A 16848-nucleotide genomic window follows, 5' to 3' on the forward strand; every position below is an offset into this window, starting at 1 on the left:
AAGTGCCTTTTCTGTACTGTATGTCAATTTAAACAATGATAAAATACAAAAATACTAAAATATATAAATACATACAAATTAAATTATAAAAATTAAATACCTGACTTGGAACACTTTATATATCAGTGTCTGTTACTAACTTTCCAGTTGGGAAAGTATAACCAGAGAACTGTACACATAAGCCCACATTAGTGTTTTAAATTATTGTCATGAGATTCTGCATGTATTAAATGCTATTATTAAAAACATGAAAAGCAATCCAATGAGAAAGCAAAATAGCAGGAATTTATCCTGATGTGGTGCATTCTAGATTCCAAGCTCAGGCTATTTAAAGTTTTATCATGTAACAGAATGCTATCCTTTTTTATTTCATTCCTGTGACTAATAGTCCTTGCCCTTTCCACTGGAAAAGCTGCCCCCATAACTGTCAAAATCCTTCACTGGTACATTTCTCACTAAATGAAACAGCCCAGTCTCTCCAAGTGCAATACACCCCACAAATGAGAAGAACCAATTCAGTTAGGTTATGTCATGTCACCTAGGGCTCAAAAAAAAACAATAATTAATGCAGTATTTATGTGACTGAGACAAGAGTCTTTTCTCTGTGGATCAGTGTCAAAAAAAACCAAATTACATCTACTGTGATTCAATGTCGGAAAACAATAAAACATGAAAACTTCTAGATATACGAGTGCCTATAAAAAGTATTCACCCCTCCCCCCCGATGTTTTTATGTTTTATTGTTTTACAGCATTGAATCACAGTAGATTTAATTTGGCTTTTTTTGACACCTATCAAAAAATTCAGTTGATTTAACCAAATACTTACTGCCTCTACAAATCCCAACTCAGCTCAAGTATCTGTTTTGTTCCTCCAGTTATTGTTTCTAAAACCATGTTTATCATCAACATTACACTCACCAGCATGTAACTAATGAGAATGTCCTTTTGAACAATTAGTTCCGCTTACAAACCTGTCATTTTTTCCTGCTACGGGAGGGAAACTGCAACCTTCCACTCTAAGTATTGATAGTGGCACTGCTGATCAATTAACCTTATCAATGACCCCTGCCATTTCTGTTTTTGTTGATAATTTTCCATATTTCAATAAATACTGCCATTTGGAGCTAATTATTCTACTCTCAACTTGCATCAATTTTTGTCTAATATTCTATTCTTAGTACCCACAAATGACTTGCAATCCAGAAGTCTCGGTTCCCCTCCATGTTAACCATCATTGTCTCATCATATTTTGCCTCTCTCACGTGCTCTCTTACTGAGTCTGGTTAACCTGGTTTTCTCAGAGTACTCATGGCACTCATCCCACTGTCAGAACAGCTCAAGCCCTCACAAACCACATCAGTGAATATCCTGAGCTGAGGTGCAACCCACTCATGTTAAAATTTTTACATCTCATGAAGGGTCACATTGTTCAAGGTTAGGGCATGTGGCCAAGAGAAAAATACGCAAATTGTTAGGATCATGAAATATTAAAAGTTCCTTGTACGAGTTGCCACAAGCAAGAAATCTTTATATATTAATTGATTGTGCGAACGATAATCACTAAACCGAATATTCCATCTGTTACTGCATTGTAGTTTTATGTACTTTCAAATGAGAGAATATGCACAGAAAATTTCTGCTGAAGACAGCAGGATGATTCTAAAGTAGCTGAAGATAGCACAATAATTCCAAAATAGTGTCTTTCGCATCAGACTGCATTTTAAGCTCTATTAGAAATGATTCAGCATTTAAGTCTTGACGAAGGGTCTCGGCCCGAAATGTCAACAGCGCTCCTCCCTATAGATGCTGCCTGGCCTGCTGTGTTCCACCAGCATTTTGTGTGTGTTGTTTGAATTTCCAGCATCTGCAGATTTCCTCGTGTTTGCTCAGCAATTAAGTCATCAGTGTGACTCAGCAGCGGGCAGCAAGATTTAATATTGGGCAACAACAAACATACTGTAATGTTATCATATGCAAAATGTTATCAAAACAAGGCTGGAGCTAGAAGTAGGGCGACAGCACATGTGCACAAAAGGAATGGGTGGGGTAGGTGGCGATGGGCTTTGGCGCTCCTTTTAATTAACATTTATTAAGAAATGGTTCTGCTTCCATAAGGAATAGCTCCAGAGGACTGAAAAATTGCAAATGTCACTCCACTCTAAGCGAGGGATGCAGACGAAAATAATTACATGTCAGGTAGTCTGACTCCAGTGATTGTAAAGATCTGAATCCATTATCAGGAATGTGATCTAGGGGCACATGACAAAATAAGCCAAAGTCAGTTTGGTTTCCTTCTGGGGAAATCTTGCCTGGCAAATCTGTTGAAATTCTTTGAACAGAAGAGAGTCAGTGGATATTGTTTAATTGGATTTTCAGAAGACCTTTGACAAGGTGCCATACATGAGGCTACTTATTAAGAGGCCGCTGTATTAAAGGAAAGATACTAGCATGGATAAAAGACTGGTTGATAGGCAGGAGGCAAAGTGTGGGAATATAAAGGGGGTCTTTTCTGGTTGGCTGCTGGTGACTAGTGGTGTTCTGCAGGGATTGGTGCTGGGAATACTTCTTTTCGCGTTATATGTCAATGGCTTGGATGAAAGAATTGATGGTTTTGTCACCAAGCTTGCAGATGATACAAAGATAGGTGGAGAGGCAGGTAATGTTAATAAAGCAGAGTATCTGTAGAGGACTTAAGACAGATTGGGAGAATGGGCAAAAAAGTGGCAGATGGAATATAGTGTAGGGAAATGCATGGTCATGCACTTTGGTAGAAGGAATAAAGGCATAAACTATTTTCTAAATGGAGAGTAAATTCAAAATCAGAGGTGCAAAGAGTCTTGGGGGTCTTGAAGGGTTAACTTGCAGGTTGAGTTGGTGGTTGGGAAGGCAAATACAATGCCAGCATTCATTTCGAAGACTCAAATGTGAAAAAAGCAAGAATATAATGTGGAGGCTTTGTAAGGCAATGGTCAGCCTGCACTTGGAGAATTGTGGATGTGGTGGCATTGGAGAGGGGCCAGAGGAGGTTCATGAGAATGATCAGGGAAGAGATGCAGAAGCATCAGGACTAGTACTGCTGCACTGGGTAATAGCTTCTTCCCTCAGGCTGTCTACTGTTTGCCTGTACTGCACACTACATGCTTTTGAATTATAATGTGTTAACTTATCATTGTAACATTTTGTCTTTTGTGCTGTGTGTGATATATGTTTTGTGGGTACACTGTGGTCCAGAGGAATATAGTTTTGTTTGGTCAGATGTCAATAACCTTGAATTTGAACATTATTGTATCATTCCCATTGTAATGAATACATCTAGAAAAAAGATCATTAAAACCAGGAAAAATCCTAGTCTTTCCAAAGTATCTGAGTTGCTTTCTAGTAAAGTTTGTAGATGTAGCTGGTCAGATATAGCCATAGTGGTAACTGGCCAGCAGTTTCTATTGGATCAACTTAGGCTCACTTTAAACTATGGCTGACAAGATGCTATTTATAGCAGCTTTAATTAACAGCTTCCTCTCTCTCATTATCAGTAATGAAAGCCTTGCTTCTCATTTCATGAGCTAACATAATTATTTAAAGAACAAGACTGAAATACTCTGAACATGTTCCATACTGAAACTTTGCTTGGTGGTCAGTAGTGCATGGAAATCAATTATCTTTAATTGGTTTTAAAATGATTATTTAAAAAACAATTCAACATTAAACAGGTAGGATGCAGCCTGCAACAATAGAGAATATTTCACAAATGACAAATCAAAAATTCATTTCTTCTTTACAATTGTAAAGAACATGTCTGGAGAAGAGATGACTGAGAATCAGGAGAGATCTAATTTTTTCAAAATAATGCCTTTGAATGCCCATAATCAATTTGCTTGTTGTCGGCTTTTGTTCATTCAGCTGTTCACCCTTCACATAGATTTTCTGGATGCAGCACTAATCTTGACTTCTCTTGTAAACAGGAATGCATTTCAGAGCAAACTAAACAGAGACCTTTATTTTTCATTCTGCTTTAAAGTAGAGGGACTCGTTGATACATAATGCAAGTTTGGAATTTAAAAGATTAGTGATGATCTTGTTGAAAACCAATATCCTGACAAAGCGTAACATTCAGTCCTGAGAGTACATTTACTCGAAGAATTTATAACTTTTAGATAGTTTTCAGAATAAAGGGTTCACCATTTCACTACCCTGGACATTCGTTTCCCCGCCCTCTCCCACTGGGTAGAACATACAAAAGCCTGAAAGCACATACCAATCAGGCTCAAGGACCACTTTTATCCTGCTGCTTGAAGACTATTAAACAGTCTCCTAGTATGATAAGAGGGATTCAACCTCATTATAGCTTTGCACCTTAGCATCTGCCTGCACTGCACTTTGCAGTAACTATATGCAGCATTTTATTATTACTTTTCCCATGTACTATCTCAAAGCACCATGTGATAAAATAATCTATACGGATGCCATGTAAAACAAAGCTTTTCACTGTGCCTTGGTACACAACAGAAAATAAATAAACCAATAAACCTGGGTGGAGCTTTGAAGAAATGAAAGATTCTTGCCTTCTGTATATGAAATACAAGATGTGAAAAGTCTTAATTTATTCATAGGATATGGATATCATCAGCAAGGTTAACATCAACCGACCATTTTCAATTGCATTATGGCAGTGAGCCAATTCCTTCGATGACGGAAGCCTTTTGGTAAAATATTGGCAGGTGAGGAGATCCAGATTTTGGCCCAATATTGAAATTTCTACGTCAGGAACAACTGAACAATCTTTGTAAGTACTCTTGATTGCCTGTGTTTTTTTTTTCCCCCTCTAATCATCCATTCACCATTTTTAGATTCAATTTGTAACCATCTTACTACCAATTATCACTAGACCCTCTGGAGAGTTGTATCTGATTCACATTCACTACAATTTTACTGGGATTCTCCAAAATAACATTTGATCTAACAACACACACAAAGTGGTGGAGGAACTCAGCAGGCTAGGCGGAATCAATGGAAAAGAGTACAGTTGACATTTCAGGCCAAGAGACTTCAGCAGGCCTGGAGAAAAAAAAGAACAGATTTAAAAGGTGGAGAGAGGGGAGGGAGAGGCATCAGGTGGTAGGTGAAACTGGGAGAAGGGGTGAAGTAAAGAGCTGGGAAGTTGACTGGTGAAAGAGGTACAGGGCTGGAGAAGGGGGAATCTAATAAGAGAGGACAGAAGGCCATAGAAGAAAGTAAAGGGAGGAGGAGCACCTGTGGGAGGCGATGGGTAGGCAGGGAGAGAAGGTGAAAGAGGGAAAGGGGGATGCAGAATGATGGAGTTGGGGGGGGGGGAGGGTATTACTGGAAGTTTGAGAAATTGATGTTCATGCCATCAGGTTCGAGGCTACCTGAATAGAATACAAGATGTTTGCTCCTCCATCCTGAGTGTGGCCTCATCATTACAGTAGAGGTGGCCATGGATTGACGTATTGGAATAGGAATGGGAAGTGGAATTAAAATCGGTGGCCAATGGGAGATCCTGCTTCGTCTGGCAGACAGAGTGTAGTGACTCGGAGAAAAGGTCTTCCAATCTAAGTCGGGTCTCACTCATATATAGGAGGCCACAATAGGAGCACTGGACAGTTTATGACCCCAACAGACTCACAGGTGAAGTGTCACCTCACTTGGAAGGACTGTTTGTAGCCTTAAATGGTAGTGAGGGAGGTAGTGTAGGGGCAGTTGCAGTACTTGTTCCGCTTGCAAAATCAATCATTGCTTGAATAGTAAGCTTTTTCTTTGATAAGACTTGACTTCACATTACTCTGGTTACTATTCCAGTGATTCAAAATAGGTATTTGCAGCAATAATTGGCTGCATTTGATGTCTGGATTTTTGTTGTCTAGGGAACTATTTCCTTACAGGTGAATGCCAGTGTGTTGGAGTGACTTGGTGGTAAGAGCAGCAAGTTCTGGAGTACAGAGTCTGAACACCACAGTCAGGATACTGTCAGGGCCCACCGTCTTTTATCAAAATGATTTGGTATGGCAGGGTGATCTGTAAAGCAAATCAAATTGGCCGAAAGCATACAAGATTCTTGTGGTGGTAGGAACCTTAAAATCATTCAGTATTTCTGCCTGGAAGATGTTACAATGCTTTCGCGTTCACGTTGGCACAGAAATATGGTGGGGTTCATTATGCACCTGTTGTAATTGTTCACCACCACTCATGGTAGGGCGTACTAGGACTGTACAGTTTTGATGCGATTCACTTATTGTGGCATTACTAAAGTCTACATAATACCTGTTAAGCACATATGAAAACCTTGCACAGATTCACCACTTCATTTAGGTTCTCATTTCTCTACACTTCAATAAACCAGAATTGGATTCCTTAGCCTCATGGCAATGTGAGTACTGACCAACCCAACACAAGACCAAGGTGGAATACTACACCTGGATAAGGAAGGAGATTGTATTAACAAGAAAGGAGGTGCATTGGAGGTAGTATGGAGAAGATGCACTAAGTTAATTCCAGTAATGAATGGGGTGATTGATGAAGGTTAAGCAGGTTAGGCCTAAATCCACTGCCTGCTCTTCTTGTTAAACTCCAATCTTATTGAATCATCTAAGAGTTGAGGGGTACTGACAGGATTGTTAGAGCATTTTTCCTTAGCTGGATGAATCCAGAACAGCAGAGGTGGCAAGGTCTCAGAATTAGGACTTGTTTATTTAAGAGAGATGAGAAGGAATTTCTCCTGTCACAAAGTTCTGCATAGTTTCGTAGCTCTTACTAGATAATTTGAGGAGTCATCGAATATATCCAATGCATAAAACTAACAAATGCTACCAGGGAATCAAGGTGTATAGGGAGGAGAAAAATGGATGAAGCTAAGAATGGATCAGCTATGATCTTACTAAATGGCAGAGCAGAATCAGAGGCCAGATAGATTATAGCTGCTCCTATTGTAGAATAGAAGAACACAAGTAAAAGCCCCTCTCCACAGTATACATCACCTGCAGCACTAGTCATAAACTCCAGCACAGAAACAAGTCCTTCAGCCCATCTAGGCCATGCTGACCCATTTATCTGACTAGACCCATCTACCCACAACCCTCTCATCCATGTAATTCTTTCTTGTTGAAGTAGTAATATAATTTCATTTTCAATCCCAGCTGTTTCTGACAACTCCAAGTCCAAATGCTTGAAAGCAGAATGAGCAAAACAATTTGAAATCTGAAACAAACACACACACAGTGAAAACAGATCTCTACAAAGTGATCCAAATTAATTAAAAGTACAAAACACAATGATTGGTTGCATAAATATACACCCCCTTTAATATGACACACCAAATGGTGTAGCAAATGGGTTTTAGATAATCAGTAAAATGGAGATCACCATATGAGGTCAAGGAGGTTCAATTGACCGTAGTAAAAATACACCTGTGTCTAGAAGGTCCAACTGCTGACGAGTCAGTATCCTGGCATAAACTACACCATGAAGACAAAGGAACATTCCAAGCAGTTCCACGAAAAGGTTATTGAAAAGCACATGTCAGGAGACGGATACAAGAAAATTTCCGTCACCCAATAGCCCTTGGAGTACAGTTAAGTCAAACATCAAGAAATGGAAAGAATATGGCACAGCTGTAAATCTGCCTTGAGCAGGTCATCCTCAAAACCGACTGACCGTGCAAGAAGGGGACTAGTGAGGGAGGCCACCAAGAGATCGATGACAACTCTAGAGGAGTTACAAGCTTCAGTGGCTTAGATGGGAGAGACTGTATATACAACTGTTTCCCAGATGCTTCGCCAGTCATAGCTTTAAGGGAGAGTGGCAAAGAGAAAGCCACAGTTGGAAAAAAAACCTCAAATGAAATCTTGGCTAGAGTTTGCCAGAAGGCATATGGGAGACTCTGAAGTCAGCTGGAAGAAGGTTCGATGGTCTGATGAAACCAAAATTGAGCTTACTGGACATCAGACTAAACACTATGTTTGGTGTAAGCTATCCGCTATGTTTGGCATAAGCCACACACTGCACATCATCTAAAACACACCATCCCTAGCATGAAGCATGGTGGTAGCTGCATCATGCTGTGGGGATGCTTCACTGCAGCAAGCCCTGGAAGCTCATGAAGGTAAAATGAATTATGAAGGGTAGAATGAATGCAGTAAAATCCTGGAGGAAAACCTGATGCAGTCTGCAAAATAACTGCAACTTGGGAGAAGATCTGTTTTCCAGCAAGAGAATGACCCCAAGCATAAAGCCAGAGCTACACAGCAATGGCTTAAAAACAATAAAGTTAATGTCCTGGAGTGGCCAAGTTAGAGTCCACACCTCAATCCATATGAGAATTTGCGGGTGGACTTGAAAACAGCTGTTCACTCACGATCCCCATGCAATCTGACAGAGCTTGAGCAGTTTTGTAAAGAATAATGGGGAAAAATTGCAGTCTCTAGATGTGCAAAGCTGATAGAGACTTAACCACACAGACTGAAAGCTGTAATTGCTGCTAAAAGTGCATCTACTAAATACTAACTTGAAGAGATTGAATACTTAAGCAATTAATTATTGTGTTTTATATTTGTAATTAACTTGGATCACTTTGTAGAGATCTGTTTTGACATTGACACAAAAGAGACTTTTTCTGTGATTAGTGTAAAAAAAAGCCAAATTAAATCCACTGTGATTCAATGTTGTAAAACAATAAAACTTCCAAAGGGAAGTCTATATAGTGTGTGCCCCCCCCCACACACACACACACAATGTACATATGCTTACAGTAGTTCGATTCTTAATAGGTTTAAAAACACAATGACATATTTACCAAGCAATGTTTAATCCAATGAATAAATCATTGGTCCTTGTGCAATCATTGGTCCCACCCCAACACCCTCCTATACCAATGTTCAAAGGTTACACATTGCAGCAAAAGAAAGCTTTATTCAAAACCAGAAGTTCCTTTTGAATTAGTATCCATGGTAACTTTTTCCACAGTTAAGGAAAATTGGACTCAGCTGGTTTGAACTGTGTCACACAAGTCAACTGGGTTAAACTGGCAAAACAAAAATCAACTAGTTTTTATTGAAACTGTGAAAGGGAAAGCGACCACTACTGATCATATATAACTGTTTCCAATATATAAAAAAACTATGTCTGAATTTTTTCCAGTTTTGTATCTTCCTCCATTTAAAGCAGGGGTTACTAATCTTTTTAATGCCATGAACCTGTACCATTAACTGAGGGGTCCGCGGACCCCAGGTTGGGAACACCTGATTTAAAGTTAATACATGTTGCTTCCAATTGGGTATTTTAAATCTGAATAACTATTTGAAAAATAAAGTTTCAAATTTTTGGGTGTCATCATAATTTAAGAGCCTCTATTAGATAATAGTGGAAGCTGTTATAATGAGCAACCCTTCACTCCCCCACCCCTGAGAGCTTCCAGCATTTTGATTTTATTTCAGATTTCTGGCAGTATTCCTCACTTTCTCCTACACTATAACCTTGTGCCATCAATTCCTCTGCACAATCTACACTTATGTGCAAGTTACAGTTTCTAAAACTTTGGATGACATAAACTTTGTAGTATTGTGAATTCCAAAGTGGTTAGTAATGCAGCAGATATAAACAGCCTGGTAGAATGGGTAGTTCAAATTTAAAGCACAGAAATGCTAGTGGATAGATTTTGGTAGAAAGAATGAGGAGCAAAAACAAACTTTGATATTGGAAATCCAACTACTGGGAAATCCTGATGGTTTAGCACCTGACTCATTAGATAAAATTTGCCACACTCAACTCACTGGCATCCAGTTTCCACACTTTTTAAACTTTTCTGGTTAAATTCATAGCAATTAAAAAAAAGTGTATTGCATACTAATCAAAATAACATTCAAACGTATGTAAAATCTGGCAACGTGGCATCAAAATTCTCAATCAACTGTAGTTTAATTATAGAATAAAAGGAGGTGCAACATCAGGGGTCCTGGAGTTTTATGTGCAGTCACTGGAAGTGGCAAGACAGATTTGGAAACATACAAAATTCTAGGCTTCATGAAGAGGCATGGAAATTTAAACCAGGGAAGTCACACTGATTCCTTGAAAGTCCAGGTTTAGCTCAAGTTCAATTCTTGTTGGCGTGTCCTGGGAATATTGAGACATGGAGGTTGCACGGGTGATTTATTAGAATGGTTTTTAGGATAAGGGGCCATAATTTTAAGGGTATTCCAAGAGGACCAAAACCTTGTTATGGTTTGGAGGCTTCCATGCCTCAATGACCCAGAGAGCTATATTGGCTGGAGTCAGGGCTTTATGCTTTGGCTCTTCATAGGGTCACCCATACCAACAGGTCATAGGGTAGAGGCCAGACTAAGAGCCGTCCACCAGTCCTCCAGGTTCAGGGGTTCAGCTCAGGGCTAACTAACTTGATGAATGGTAATGTAAAACAGTTATGGAAACAGCAATGAAGAAAATGAAGAATTCTTCTACATCTTGGAGGTCCTTCATTGCTGCCCTAAGTGCCAGCAGGTGTAACAGGCAAGTAAGCAAGTAAGTTACAAGGATAGATTGGAGAGAAGCAATCTTGATGAAGGTTGAAAGGAGAACTAGTAGAAGTATAGATAATAGTGAAGTATCAGGACAGAATGGACAGTGGGGGGGGGGGGTGCATATCTGTTAGTGGCCAAGGATGAAAAGACAATGGTATAAAATAATGGATGAGAATGACAGGTAAAATTGAGCATGCATTTGGAGAACTAGGTCTAGAAATAATAATGAAGTAGGAAAAATGTCTGAATAGCTGATGGGCAGAGCTGTGCAGTGCTATGTAAAGGATGATTTTAGTGACAGTTCAGATGTGGTCCAAAGCCCAAGATAGCTATCAATTACAAGGGATGGAGTTGGTGGCAAGGGAGAATTTGTAATGAGGCCGCAAAGAATAACTTTTTTTTAAAACAATATTTAAAGTGGAAGAAATTTCTGCTCATTAATCATTGACATCAGTCAGTTTGATAGTATGATGATAGGGAAAATTCAAGAAGGTTGGTGGGGACCAATGTCCTTGTGTGCAGGTTTCCTAGAGCTGTTGGGGAGGGTTTAAACTAATTTGGCAGTTGGATAGGTTGTCAATGGCACATACATGAAGTTCTGGTCCAGAAGACAAATGAGGAAAGAGGCAAATAAAATGTTAAATAACTACAGGAAGTGGATGAAATGAGAAAATTTTGCTGTTGATTCCTTGGCTCCTTTTGGGAAATTAAAAATAGAGTCGCTGTCTTCTCATCAGAACAATGGCAGCACATCATACAAAGGGAGTGTTGAAATACATCATTTTTAACTCGGCACTGGTACAAAGGGGGCAGATGTCCTATATAATCAGTATAGGGAGTTAGGGAAGAGGCTGAAGAGCAGAACTTCCAGGGTAGTAATTGCTGGATTACTCCCCATATCACATACCAGTCAGGGCAGGAATAGGATAATAGTACAGTTGAATGAATGGTTGAGTGAGTGGTGCAGGCAGCAAGGTTTCAGATATCTGGATCATAGGGATCCCTTCTGGGAAAGGTAAAACCTGTTACACCTGAATCCTTGTGGACAGGATTGCTAGAGTTGTTGAGAAGGGTTTAAATTAATTTGGCAGGCAGTGGGAACCAGAGATAGGGCTGAGGATGAGGCAGTTAGTAAACAAGTCAAGGCAGTATGAATAAGACTGAGGAAGGGCAGACAAATGATAAGGCAAAAAAGCAGTCAGTGGGATGAGTTGAAGTATAACACAGGCAAAAAAGAAAAGGTTGATGAATATAGAACTGAAGACTAGGGAGAAAGATCTTGGGAAACTGAAAAGTCTGAAGGTAGATAAGTCACCTGGACTAGATGGTCTACACCCCAGGGTTCTGAAAGAGGTAGCTGAAGAGACTGTGGAGGCATTAGTACTGATCTTTCAATAATCACTATTCTGGAATGTTTCCTGAAGACTGAAAAATTGCAAATGTCACTCCACTCTTCAAGAAGGAAGAGAGGCAGAAGAAAGGAAATAACAGGCTAGTTAGTCTGACTTCAGTGGTTGGGAAGATGTTGAAGCTGATTGTTAAGGATATTGTTTTAGGGTACTTGGAGACACATGATAAAATAGGCCAAGTTCAGCGTGGTTTCCTCAAAGGAAAACCTTGCCTGACAAAACTGTTGGAATTCTATGAAGAAATAGTAAGCAGGATAGACAAAGGAGAATCAGTTGATGCTGTGTACTTCGATTTTCAGAAGACCTTTGACAAGGTACCACACGAGGCTGCTTAACAAGCTATGAGCCCGTGGTATTACAGGAAAGATTCTAGCATAGATAAAGTACTGGCTGATTGGCAGGAGGCAAAGAGTGGGAATAAAGGGGAGCCTTTTCTGTTGGCTGTCAGTGACTAGTGGTGCACCGAAGTCTGCATGGGGACTGATCCTTTTTTCTTTATATGTCAATGATTTAGATGGTGGAATTGATGGCTTTGTTGCAAAGTGTGCAGATAGTATCGACGATAGGTGGAGGGGCAGGTAGTTTTGAGGAAGTAAAGAGGCTACAGAAGGACTTAGATTAGGAGAATGGACAAAGAAAGTAGATCGAATAGTGTCGGCGAGTGTATGATCATGCACTTTGGTAGAAGAAATTAAAAGATTTACTATTTTCTAAATGGAGAGAAATTACAAAAATCTGAGGCACAAAGGGATTTGGGAGTCCTTGTGCAGGATTCCCTGAAGGTTTATTTGCAGATTGAGTCTGTGGTGAAGAAGGTAAATGCTCTGTTAGCATTGATTTCAAGAGGACTAGAATATAAAAGCAATAATGTAAATGTTGAGACTTTATAAAGCACTGGTTAGGCCTTACTTGGAGTACTGTGAGCAGTTTGGGCTCCTTATCTTAGAAAGGATATGCTGAAACTGGAGAAGGATCAAAGGCAGTTTGTGAAAATGATTCCGGGATTAAACTGATTGTCATATGAAGACTGTTTGATGACTCTGAGTCTATATTCACTGGAATTCAGAAGAATGAGTGGGGACCTAAATGAAACCCATCAAATAGTGAAAGACCTCGATAGAGTGGATGTGGAGAGGATATTTCCTATGATGGGACAGCCTGAGACCAGACAACACATCCACAGAATACAAGGGCATCCTTTTAGAACAGAGATGAGGAGGATTTTCTTTAGCCAGAGAGCAGAGAATCTGGAATTCATTGCTGCAGGCATTTGTGGAGGCCAGACCTTTATGCTTATTTAAGGCGGAGGTTGATAGATTCTTGATTGGTTAGACCATGACAAGATACAGGGAGAAGGCAGGCGATTGGGGCAGAGAGGAAAAATGGATCAGCCATGATGAAACGGCAAAGCAGTCATGATGTGCCAAATGGCCTAATTCTGCTCCTATATCTTATCTTAAGATATAGGTAGATGATCTTGTTGCACAGTTAGAGATTGACAGGTATGACGCTGTGGGCATTACTGAGTCATAGCTGAAAGAAGATCAAAGTTGGCAGCTTAACATCCAAGGATACGCATTGTACTGAGAGGTCTAGCAGGTAGGTAGAGGGGTTGGTGTGGCTCTGTTGGTAAAAAATAAAATTAAATCCTTAAGAAGATGTGATATAAGATCAGAAGATGTAGAATGGGTAGAGTTAAAATTGAAAGGGTAAAAACACCCTGATGGGAGTTTTATACAGGCCTCTGAACAATAATCAGGATACAAATTACAACAGGAGATAGCAATGGCATGTAAAAAGGGCAATGTTATAATAGTCATGGGGGAATTTCAATAAGCAGGCAGATTGAGAAAGTAAGGTTGGTGCTGGATCCCAAGAAAGGGGATTTGTAGCATGCCTACAAGACAGCTTTTTAAGAGCAGCTTGTGGTTGAGCCCTCTATGGGAAAGACAACTCTGGATTTGGTGTTGTGTAATAAATCAGATTTGATGAGGGAGCTTAAGGTAAAGGAACCTTTGGGAACAATGACCATAATATGATAAAATTTACCCTGAAGATTCAGAGGCAGAAGTTAAATGTAACAGAATTACAATGGAGTAAAAGGGGAATTTGAAGGATGAGAGAAGAGCAGGCCCAGGTAAGTTGGAAGGGGATACTAGATGACGGCAGAAGATCAATGGCTGGAGTTTCTGGAGAGAATTCTGAAGGTGCAGATTCCTACCGATGAAGAAATATTCTAAAGGGACACGACCTTGGTTGACAAGGAAAATCAGACAATATAAAGATAGGTGGAGGGGCAAATAGTGTTGAGGAAACAGAGAGTCTGCAGAAGGGCTCCGACAGATTGAGAGAATGGGCAAAGTGGCAGATGGAATATAGTGTAGGTAAATGTATGGTCATGCATTTTGGTAGGAGGAATAAAGGCATAGATTATTTTCTAAACTGGGAGAAAATTCAAAAAGCAGAGGTGGAAAGGGTCTTACGGGTCTCTGTGCAGAATTCCCAAAAGGTTACCTTACAAGTTGAGTCAGTGGTAAGGAAGGAAAATGCTATATTAACATTAATTTCAAGAGAACTAGAATACAAGAGCAAAGGTATAATGCTGAGGCTTTGTAAGGCATTGGTCAGACCACACGGAGTTTTATGAGCAATTTTGGACCCCTAATCTACAAACCCCATTTCCAGAAAAGTTGGGATATTTTCCACAATACAATAAAAACAAAAATCTGTGTTATGTTAATTCACATGAACCCTTACTTAACTGACAGAAGTACAAAGATTTAATAGTTTTACTGACCAACTTAATTGTATTTTGTAAATATACACAAGACTCCACATTAAGCAGGCTAATTGGTGGCAGGTGAGGTATCATGACTGGGTATAAAAGTAGCATCCATCAAAGGTTCCGTCTTTGCAAGCAAGGATGGGTCGTGGCTCACCCCTTTGTGCCAAAATTCGTGAGAGAATTGTTAGTCAGTTCAAAAGGAACATTTCCCAACGCAAGATTGCAGAGAATTTAGGTCTTTCAACATCTACAGTACATAATATTGTGAAAAGATTCAGAGAATTCAGAGACATCTCAGTGCGTAAAGGGCAAGGTCAGAAACCACTGTTGAATGCGCGTGATCTTCGAGCCCTCAGGCGGCACTGCCTAAGAAACCGTCATGTTACTATGACAATTACAGCCACCTGGGCTTGGGAGTACTTAGGAAAACCATTGTTACTTAACACAGTCCGTCGCTGCATGCAGAAATGCAACCTGAAACTGTATTACGCAAGGAGGAAGCCATACGTCAACTCTATGCAGAAACGTCGGTGAGTTCTCTGGGCCCATGCTCATCTCAGATGGACCGAAAGACTGTGGAACTGTGTGCTGTGGTCAGATGAGTCCACATTTCAGCTAGTTTTTGGAAAAAATGGGCATCAAGTTCTCCGTGCCAAAGATGAAAATGACCATCCTGATTGTTATCAGCGGAAGGTGCAAAAGCCAGCAGCTGTGATGGTATGGGGGTGCATTAGTGCCCACGGCATGGGTGAGTTGCATGTATGTGAAGGTACCATTGACTTTGAGGCGTACATTCGGATTTTAGAGAGACATATGTTGCCATCAAGGCGACATCTCTTCCCGGGACATCCATGCTTATTTCAGCAGGACAATGCTAGACCACATTCTGCACAGGCTACAACAGCGTGGCTTTGTAGACACAGAGTACGTGTGCTTGACTGGCCTGCTGCCAGTCCAGATCTATCTCCCATTGAAAATGTAGAGGAGAATCTTTAAATATACTCAATATCTTGGCCTTCACAGCCGTCCACAGATTCACCACCCTCTGACTAAAAAAAAAAATTCCTCCTCATCTTTTCTAAGTGGACGTCCTTCTATTTTAAGGCTGTGCCCTCGAGTCCTAGACACCAACTATAGGAAACATGGAGGATACATATAGGATGGCAACATGAAGAAGAGAATCAGACAACGGAGACCACGGACTGTTGAGCAGCTGAAGTCTCATATCAAGCAAGAATGGACAAAATTTCCAATTGCAAATCTACTACAATTAGTATCCTCAGTTCGAAAACGATTAAAAACTGTTATTAAAAAAGGAAAGGTGATGTAACACAATGGTAAACATGCCTCTGTCTCAACTTTTGTTGAGTGTGTTGCAGCCATCAAATTCTAAATTTGTGTATATTTACAAAATACAATTAAGTTGGTCAGTAAAACTACTTAAAATCTTTTCTTTATACTTTTGTCAGTTAAATAAAGGTTCACATGAATTAACATATCACAGATTTTTGTTTTTATTGCATTTTGGAAAATATCCCAACTTCTCTGGAAATGGGGTTTGTAAAAGATATGCTGACATTGCAGAGGGTCCAGAGGATTTTCGTAATTCCATGAATGAAAGGGTTAATATATGAGAAGTGTTTGATGTTTTTGGGCCCGTACTCGCTGGAGGTTAGAAGAATAAGAAGGCAGCTTACTGAAACCTATCAACTGAAAGGCCTAGACAGAGTGGTTGTGGAGAAGATGTTTCCTATAGTGGGTGTCTAGGACTCAAGGGCACAGCCCAGCCTTAGAATAGAGGGACGTCCACTTAGAAAAGATGAGGAGGAATTTTTTTTTTTAGTCAGAGGGTGGTGAATCTGTGGACGGCTGTGAAGGCCAAGATATTGAGTATATTTAAAGCAGAGATTAATAGGTTCTTGATTTGTCAAGGCATCAAAGGTTATATGGACAAGGCAGAAGAAAGGGGTTGAAAGGGATAATGAATCAACCATAACGGAAGGGTCTGATGGGCCGAATGGTCTAATTCTGTTCCTCTGTCTTATTGTCTTTTGACAGATGGAGTTTATTCTGCCTGAAAGTTGGTGAATAGTGGTATTCTGCAGAGGTCTATTCTGGCACCCTTTGTC

At 40.0% G+C, this 16848-nt stretch overlaps 1 protein-coding gene across 3 annotated transcripts in view; it reads right to left on the minus strand.

Moving 5' to 3' along the window:
- LOC132401015 (CSC1-like protein 2) overlaps positions 1–16848 on the minus strand; it is a 198310-nt gene that overhangs the window by 130577 nt on the left and 50885 nt on the right. The window lies entirely within an intron of this gene.

The sequence above is a fragment of the Hypanus sabinus genome, chromosome 10, assembly GCF_030144855.1.
Source record: "Hypanus sabinus isolate sHypSab1 chromosome 10, sHypSab1.hap1, whole genome shotgun sequence".
Lineage (NCBI taxonomy): Eukaryota > Metazoa > Chordata > Chondrichthyes > Myliobatiformes > Dasyatidae > Hypanus > Hypanus sabinus.